Below are 9,895 nucleotides of genomic sequence, written 5' to 3' on the forward strand. Positions count from 1 at the left end.
GTGTCTTGGCATATGGGACTGCGGCTGATGCTGTTGACGAATACCTCCGACTCGGTGAAACTACTACACGGTCATGTGTGGAACATTTTGTGGAAAGCATAATATATTTATTCGGCGAGGAGTACCTAAGAAGACCAACACCGGCTGATCTTCAACATCTCCTTGATATTGGTGAGCATCGTGGATTCCCTGGGATGATAGGAAGCATCGATTGTATGCATTGGGAGTGAAAGAATTTTCCCACCTCTTGGAAAGGTCAATATACACGTGGTTCGGGAAAACCCACCATCGTTTTAGAGGCGGTTGCATCGTATGATCTATGGATATGGCATGCATTTTTTGGACCTCCAGGTACCTTAAAAGATATCAATGTTCTTGATCCCTCACCTGTTTTTGATGACATAATAAAAGGTCAAGCTCCGCAAGTCACCTTCTCTGTCAATGGAAGAGAGTATATCTCACCGACGGTATTTATCCGAAATTGGCAACTTTTATCCAATCAATTTCAATACCACAAGGGCCGAAAGCGGTTTTATTTGCTCAACACCAAGAAGCTGTCCGAAAAGAAGTCGAGCGTGCTTTTGGAGTCTTGCAAGCTCACTTTGCCATTGTTAAAAATCCAGCATTTTTTTGGGATAAAGGCAAAATTGGGAAGATAATTAGAGCATGTATCATATTTCATAACATGATAGTAGAAGACGAACGAGATGGATACACTCAATATGATGTTTCAGAGTTCCAACAAGGAGAAGACACCGGAAGTTCACATGTCGATCTCACATTCTCTACTGATATTCCTACAAATATCGGCAATATGATGGGTGTTCGAACTAGAATTCGTGATAAACACATGCATGAACAACTCAAAGCTGATTTGGTTGAACATGTATGGTGTAAATTCGGACGTGGTCAGGACAACAACTAAGCTCGCATGTTTCTTTCAAATTATTCTCGTTTATTTTACTAATCTTAGTTTTAGTGTTCTTTTTAATAATTAATGTTTAAAATGTTTTATATTAATATGTTATATTTAATAAATAAATTGTATCTTTAAAAATATTTTAGTTTAATATTTTTTTTTCTCAAGAACCCAAAAATAAGAATCCCCATTGGACCTAACAAATTAAGTGTCTCTTAAGTACAACTTCTTAACTATTATTAATTACTAAAAAATCAATAAGAACCCAAATTAACCTCTTAGGGTTAATGGTGCTCTAAAAACATTTTTCACTTCTCTTTCTAACTTTTTATGTTTTTAATTTTTCTTTAATTACAATTATCCTAACAACTCATTTAAGAACCCAGCGATAAAGATGCTGGTCATTGATCCAATTGTTTTGACTGGGAGAGAGATGAAAACATGGCAGTTGACAGAAGGAACGGGTCTTAGAGCACCTCTAAAAGTTTTGTTTTTAGAACCTTTGGGTAGGAGTTCTACACTATTTAGTGGACCCCACAACTACATACATATATACAATATATACATATACACATATTCATTTTTAAAACTCCAATGGGTAGAACCCCTATTGGAGGTGCTCTTGGTATGTCTAAAGTTGTGCCTTTAGTTGCCAAATGCAAGTCTTTTCCTATCCCAGACAACGTTGTCATTTAGTTTTGTGTATTTTATCAGCTTTCATTAACGTTGCTAATAAGTACATAATGATTTCCTCGTTCTTGATTTCTTTAAATCTTTCTATGTCCTTCTCTTTATCCCTCTCTTTCCTCTTTCTTTCCCTCAGCATCTCCTGCACTTATTTACATCCTTTGAGATCAGATCCAACGGTCGAAAGAATGAGAAATCCTCATCAATGTCCACTTCTCCCTGTGAGTAAAAAGACAACATAGCTTATAGCATCTCCAAAATAAATTCTATAACTTTAAATATAGAAATTTTTGTTCTCCAAAACGGAATTTCAAAACTTCAAAATTTATAATTTTGAGTAGTGAAACTGCAAATATGAAATTTCACTACTCAAAACTCTAAATTTAAAGTTTCGTCTTTTTAATTGTATTTTGGTCCTTATAATTAATTATACATCACATTTATGATTCTTAAGTATTTTTTCATTCATCGTTTTAATCTTTACAACTTTTGTATATTTTAAATATTTCAAATTTATTTTTATAAATTTAAATTTTACACATAAAATTTAAAAAAATGAAATTTATAATATTTTAAAAGTGGAATTAGACAACAAGAATATTAAAAAAGAAACTTAATAAAAGAATTTAAAAGATACATGAAGACATAATTATTACACAAATTTAAATATTACAACAACGCTAATAGTCTAGTAAATTTGCTCTGGAAATTCTAAAATATTGTCCAAATAATTTATGTAATAATGTGGTATTTTGCTTGTAGTTTAATATTTAATTATGTATTTATATTTATAATTTTGTATTTTAGTGCAAGATTTTATTAATTAATATTACTATGATATTTTTATATATGTGCTAGTTTTATAAAAGTTTTATGGATTAATATTAATTATGATAAATATAAAAACCATAGTGTAAATTACAAATAATTTTGAAATTAAATTTGAAGTTTTGATCTTAGTCTAACCAGACCAAAATATATAAAAAATTTCACGGTCTCTATGAAATAGTAAATATGGGTGCATCAAGTTATCCAAAAAGGCTTTTACCTTAAGCCCTCAATATGTATAAAATTTTCACGGTCTCTATTTTCTAAAAATAGTTAGTAACATAGTGTTTTTTGTTAACTGTTTTATTCATTTAACCCAAATTCAATCCCCTAAATTGAGTGTAGATATTTTTTTAAAAGGAGCATTTTATTTTATTGTCAATTTTCCAAATTTTTAAAAGAAAATATGTTTCGTGTCTTGTCCGCGTACGTGGATCACATAATCAATTTATAAATATTTACTAATGCAAAGGAAATATGAAATTGCATCCATCTCATCCTAATTGCATCCATCTCAGTCATATGACTTGTTAATTGTGCTACAAGTAACCTTCTACCATTGCTAAAATTACATTTATGTTTATATTCCAAAAGAACATGATAGGAGAGAATTGATTCTCGACTTCAAATCATGATTTAGTAATCTGGAGATTTAATGATGTTTAGATGTACTTGAGTGTACAATATCATCTAGTTTGCTTGTACAAAAAGTATTGATACTATACGAACCAAGATCTTAACATTTTTCACCTTTTCAACTATCAAACAAAAAATGGTTAACGACTTAACGTGAATGAATGGAGATCAACACAAAAAAAAAAAAAAGTAAAATAAACCTCGGGCCAAGGAGTTATCTGCTTTTTGGGCTAACATATGTTCATTTAACAAATCGACATCTTGCATTTACGAACTTAATTTTAGCCCATATCTTTGAAATAGTATGGGATTACACTCTCTTGCAGAAGAATGTCATGCACCTATTTAAAAACTCGCAAGGGATCATGACAATCAGTCATCGATAAATTTTCAGGAATATCAATGTCTACTCTCGAGCATTAGGCTCATTAATATTTATATTGCCTGTATCCAATATTCCTTCTGAGAACATCGCAAGCTCACTATCATCTCTGCCAATAAGGCGCAAATAGTGAATTCCCTAACTTTGTAACTCGACCACAAGTAAAAGGAGTTCAAAGTTGATAACACAATTTCAATGCTATTGCCTCCAACTATAACTGGTAACATGCATGTACCAAAAAGAATTCACCAAAGACGACAACCAATATTTTGAAAATCAAACTGGATCAGTCAACCAGTCCCATCTTGACTTGTTAAGTCAGCCGAGTTCAGTTAGATTTAAAAATCGGATCTGAGGGAAACCGGCAAAACCAGCTAAACCCAGTGAGCACGATCAACTTGAAAATCCAGTTCTAAAAAATTCAAAACAATAGTTTTCGTTGTTATAATTCTATAATATAATTGTAATCAATGCTTGGCTATCACCGTTTAGTTGTTTTCATATATATACTAAAGAAAGAAAGTCAGGAATCCCATCTTTAGCTTCCATATTAGATTTCCCACTTTTCCATGGTTACAATTGGGATTTTAGTTGTAACTTCTAAGAAGAAATAAGAACGGTAACTTGAATGTTCAATCATGTATTTGTTATCAATTTCAATTTGCATAGTATTCACTTGTTTAGAAAGTTGTGTTAACTATTGTATACATATAGCTATATTATTTTTAGAGTTTTATTGTTTTTGACAGATTTTGTTTTATTCGTTGACTGTACTATAGTCAAATACCCAGATAATCTAAAACACTAGACCTGAAAATCATAGAGATAAAAAGCCAAAAAAAAAACTATTATTTTGATATATCTTAGCAACTGCTGTTTATTTTCTTTTCAGTTACATGCAAGATATATAGAGTAATTTATTCGTCATATTTTATAAATTATTTAGTTATTATTTAATAATTTGAATAGATTCAATTATTTACAGTTATAAAAGTTCATTCTTTTATTATTTGGTTTTATACCATAATTACAACTCTTAAAAATATCAGAAATATTACGAAACCTAATAGGACATGACTTTGTCATGTTCAAAAGAAAAAAAAACTACATGCCTTTGTAGAGTCCAATATTTCTGGTATTGACTTTCTAAAGTACATAATAATAATCTTTAGACATTATTTACCGCGATTTGTATATGTGTCATCATTACAATCATTCTAAGAAAAAATAATTACATGACTAATAAAAAATATGACATAGATCTTTCTTCGTTATATGTATAAAAATATGAAGTAACAAGTACATAGCCCGTACCCATTACCATAATTATAAAACAAAAGAATTAACTGTTTATTAGAATTTTATATATTTTTAATGTTTCAAATGAAAAATGTAAATGGTAAAAATATATTTTTTTATTGTATTTAAGTTTTCTGAATGAATTATTTTGTATACCGCTCATGTTTATGATTTTATTAAATGTAATATATATGTGGTATTATAATTAATATTTAAGATATAAAATAATAAAATATAAATAAAAATATGTAAATAGTTTTTACAGTATTTGTATCCTGTAAATAAAACTTCTATGCAAACTACTTATATTTTATATCTACAAAGTTTATCAACTTTTACAAAAAATAACATAAAATATATAATATTGCTTTTAAATAATTATATTATTCATTTTAAATAATATCATATATATTATTTACCAATTAATTGTGTGTCTAAAATCACTATAAGAAATAAAATGATGACATAAATTTTTAAAAAATGTGATATATCTATCTTCTCTATTAAAAGAGAAGTATCATTTTTATCTACCATAAAAAAGTCATGGTAGGTCAATTTTCTTAATTACATATATTTGATTATTTACATTAATCTATTGAATATATAAGATTTATAAAAAATATTAATAATTATAAAGATATTAAATTACAAATCTGTTGAGAAAAAATCTAACAAAATCTTACTAAAATTTTAAATATTTTTTAAATTAATAAATTGAATAATTCCTAAATTAATAATATAATATCATTATAATAAATTTTAAATAAATATTTATCATAAAACAAAATAAAATAAAATTATATGCTATTTTTAATAAATTTTATAATTATTGACTATATTATATTAAAATAGGAGTAACATATGCATTAAATATGAAAATGATATTAAATTGGTAAATTAACATATTTTTAAAAAATATAGCTTCATTTAAATAAATAAATAAAATAGTATCCACCATTTAAAAGATTAAAAGATTATATAACGTTTAAAAGGAGTAAAATTTGTAAATTATGTAATATTTTTTATATAAAATAAAATAAAACTGCTAATATATGTTAAACTTTAATATCTACAAAATATATTACATATTTATTTATTTCAAAATTAGAGCAATATATTATCTAAAAATGATTATATACAAAATATAATATAATATAGCTAACATTTAATTTAAGTGCTATTAACAAAATATGCTAATGGAAAACTTTCTTTTTTTAATTTATTTAAGATACTAAAAAGAAATAAATTTTAATTATAAATTTACTGGTTATTTTTAATTATGACAAAATATGTTGAAAAATTTATAAATAATCTTATCAAATTTTCAGCTTTTTATATAAAATAATGCATTAGTTTAGTAACAAAAAAATCAAAAATATATATAATTTTTTAAGTCTAAAGTTATAAAAATGAAAAGTTATCCGCACAGACTTGCGGATCAAAATCTAGTTGATCATTATAGTACAACAATAAAAAGACGTAGAACCTTGACAAAAAGAAAGATGTATAAAATATTACTTCAAAAAATAAAATAAATTTTATTTATTTAAACTAAATGCCATGGTAGATTAAAAATTTCATAAATTTCAAAATTGTATAAAATTACTTAATTAAAAATTAATGTAATAAATATTTTTTTAAGTTATTATGTAATCGCATGGTGCAAAAAAATACCTAATAGGATGATGTTTTCGTAGTGTTTTTGTAGAATGCATAGTAAAATATCCTTGTTAAGAATCAAATTTTTTTACAACTAAAAATTCCTTTTTTATTATTTGGTTTATCTGATAAACAGCATTTTTAAAAGTATAAGAAACATAAGAAATTTAATATGATTTTACCAAAAAAAAGGAAATATAATATGATGATGTTCATGGAAGCAGATACATGTCTTCCTAGCGGCCATTATTTATGGTATTGTCTCTCTAAAGTGCATAATAAATATACTTTTGATAATAGATAGGTCCCAGACCTTTCATAAAAACACGTTTGATAAGAACATATCTAACATTTTTGTTAGTTTGAGAATAATATAAAAAGAAATTATAGTAATAAATAAATTTAATTATATGTTAGGGGTAATTGTTTATTAAAGATATCAACGATATTACTGTTTTAATTTACAATGTGAAAATTTGAAAATAAAAGATTATTCCGCAAATAATAGTATAAACTAGATGATAAGTCGCACACATGTGCGGAGTGAGTTCTTATAATAATGTTTGTTTATGAAATGATTTTAACATTTTGCTACACTACAATCTTTATCAATTATATAATGATGAATACAAATGTTGGTCTCTTAAATATATCATCATTGTTGAACAGTTAACGTATTACATCTCATTTTAATTATTTTTAAGATTTCGTATGCATAAAAGAAAATTAAGTTTTGCGCCTGACACAAATCACCAAAACCAAATAGTCAACATCAATTGTATAATGACGAAAGGTGATTAGGTTTTCTGTTTTCGATTTGTTTACTATTGACTCTGCATAAGTGATTTCATTTTTTACCTCTATAGAATTGTGATTTCGTTTTCGTATTTGTTTTATTGATATGAGTTAAGTTTTTTTTTTCACTTTTTTTATGAATTTAATGAATTGCATAAGTGTCAATTAGAATAATGGACATCTTTAAAAATTAGTTTCACTCCATATACATATCTAATAATCAAAATTTTGAAATAAAATCACTGACAAACTATATTAATAGGTTAGTGTTCAAATCTAATATATCAAGCTGTTATAAAATATAAGTGCAGACTCGAAATATAAATGTTTGTCTAGTATATATTCACCAGCTCGGTCTAAAAATCATCTAATTAGAACAACAAAACATATTACTTATTTCACAAGTTCGGGTAATATCTGAATCTGAATGGTAATATCCGAACCTGAATGGATATCCGAAGATAACCAAACATAAGTATATTTAACTTATTTCTAGTATATTTCTCTCATTTTATTCAAAATATTTATATTAATGATTCTTATTGCTCAAAATTAGATAATATACATATAATTATTGACAAAATCAATTTCTACTCAATTAAAATACATATCAAGTTCTCGTTTCTTGCAAGTTGCATCTATTTTCAAAACAAAAACTAAATTAGTGTACTTCTATTTTTAAAGTTTTATCCCCAAACATATTAATAGTTTAATCTTTTAAAAATTAAAAGAAAACAGTTAAGTTAAAATATATTTAAATACAAAAATCTTAAACAATGAATAATTTATTTATTTTTTCTTCAAAATTTAAATATCTGAACCCGAACATAAAATATCCGAACCCGACTCGAAGTGTAGAAATACTCGAACGGGTTCTATACCTTTATACTGAAATATCTAACACAAACCCGAACGTGTATCCAAATGCCCACCCCTATGATATATGATCATTTGTATCTTGCTTGAACAAAAAAAAGTTAAACCATTGATCACAAAATTTTTAATGTGAAACTTTTACCATTTTTAGTAATTTATAGTCGTTTTCAAAAATTCAAAATATAACATATAAGAAAAAATCTAATTGTTTTTATTATATGTTTAATGTGACTGTTTAACTTTTTTTAATAGTAAATTAAACAAAAAGAGAGAGGTTAGAAATTGTTTTATCAAATATGTATTATTCATAATTATTAATTGTCATATATATGTTAACCACAATAAGAAATTTTGTAGCTTTTATTTAAATAAGTAAAAAATATTCTTTTGTATACTATTAATTAATTTGATAGTTAATTTAATAAAAAACATAGTATATGTTTATATGGACCAACTTATTTTTCTACCAATTCTAAAAATCATTTTCGTGATAACACGTGGCTACGAAAACATGTTGTAATGCTCCAGGATTAATATATAGGGATAGGAGATATCAAACTCTTAAATAAAACGAAAAAGTGCGATTACTTTCTAGATTTATTTTTATATATTCCTAAATACTATACATATAATCTTCGATGGATCTATTTCTCAAGCTAATACATGTTTTCTGTTTGTTTTCAATTGTGTGCTATATAATTGTTTTTTTTCTTCCAAGGCATGGATCAAATTAGATTATTTATTCCTTTAAGACAAGATTTGAGCAATTTCAAAAGTAGGAATAAACACTTAGCTTTCTGTTTGATTTGGAATGAAGTCAATAAGATAATTTGATGGTATCATGTACCAATCTTGAAACCGCTTTAAAGCATGAAAGTCATTTTGATGTTATTGGGGATGATTTGTGTTTTAAATTAATGAATTAAAAAAAAGTCTTTACCACAAGATTACAAAGAAGAAAAGAGTTTTATCCAAACTCATAGTTTTGTATCAAATATTATCGATACACCAGATTCAATCGGCACCGTTGAAATAAAATTTTCAAGTTTAAAGTTAATAAAATTTTATTTACGATCAACTATATCACAAAAAAGATTAAATGGTCTACTAATCATATCCGGTTAAAGAGAATTAGTTAAGAATATTATAAACTTTTGGTAAAAGAGTACTAAAAGAGAAGTTTACTATAATAACACTAATTCATCTTTTTATTACTAAATTAGCTTATAATTTTTTTTAATTACTAGACTGTTTTTCATATCCATAAGCGAGTATTAACTGTTGTAAATATTTGATATATTTTTTTAATTATATCTGTGTCTTCAAGTTACAGTTTTGGTTTTTTATTATGTTTTTCAGATCTATACTAATATTTGCGAAGTGATTTTTCGCAATCGAGTTTTCACGTTAAAAGTTGGAGTGGTTAATATTGTTTATACCTTTAATGAATTATTATGTTTATTATTAGCTAATCAAAAATATATGTAAGAACGTGTTTTAAGGAAAAAATATATGCTCATGGCTTTGCTCTTTGTTGATGTGATGATGTCTTATCGTTAGATATGATATCCTAATGTTTTATAATAAAAATTTATATCCCCAATTTATTAAAATTGAAAAAGAGGATAAATCTGCATTGTTTCAGTTTCCTCTTTTCGGTATATTCGAATATTATAGATCAGGATGTTTGTGTTAACTTATGACACATCTAAATATTCATGATAAAACTTATTATCTCACGTATAGTTTAAAATTTTATTTAAACATTTGAATTTAAAAAAAGCTACCACGATGGTACTTATAGTATACTAATA

The 9,895-nt window shown here is 25.8% G+C and overlaps 1 pseudogene; it reads left to right on the forward strand.

The window, feature by feature from the left end:
* LOC106302899 overlaps positions 1–1,390 on the forward strand; it is a 13,026-nt pseudogene extending 11,636 nt beyond the window's left edge.
* The last annotated feature ends 8,505 nt before the right edge of the window (positions 1,391–9,895 follow it).

The sequence above is a fragment of the Brassica oleracea genome, chromosome C7 (assembly GCF_000695525.1).
Source record: "Brassica oleracea var. oleracea cultivar TO1000 chromosome C7, BOL, whole genome shotgun sequence".
In the NCBI taxonomy this organism is placed as follows: domain Eukaryota; kingdom Viridiplantae; phylum Streptophyta; class Magnoliopsida; order Brassicales; family Brassicaceae; genus Brassica; species Brassica oleracea.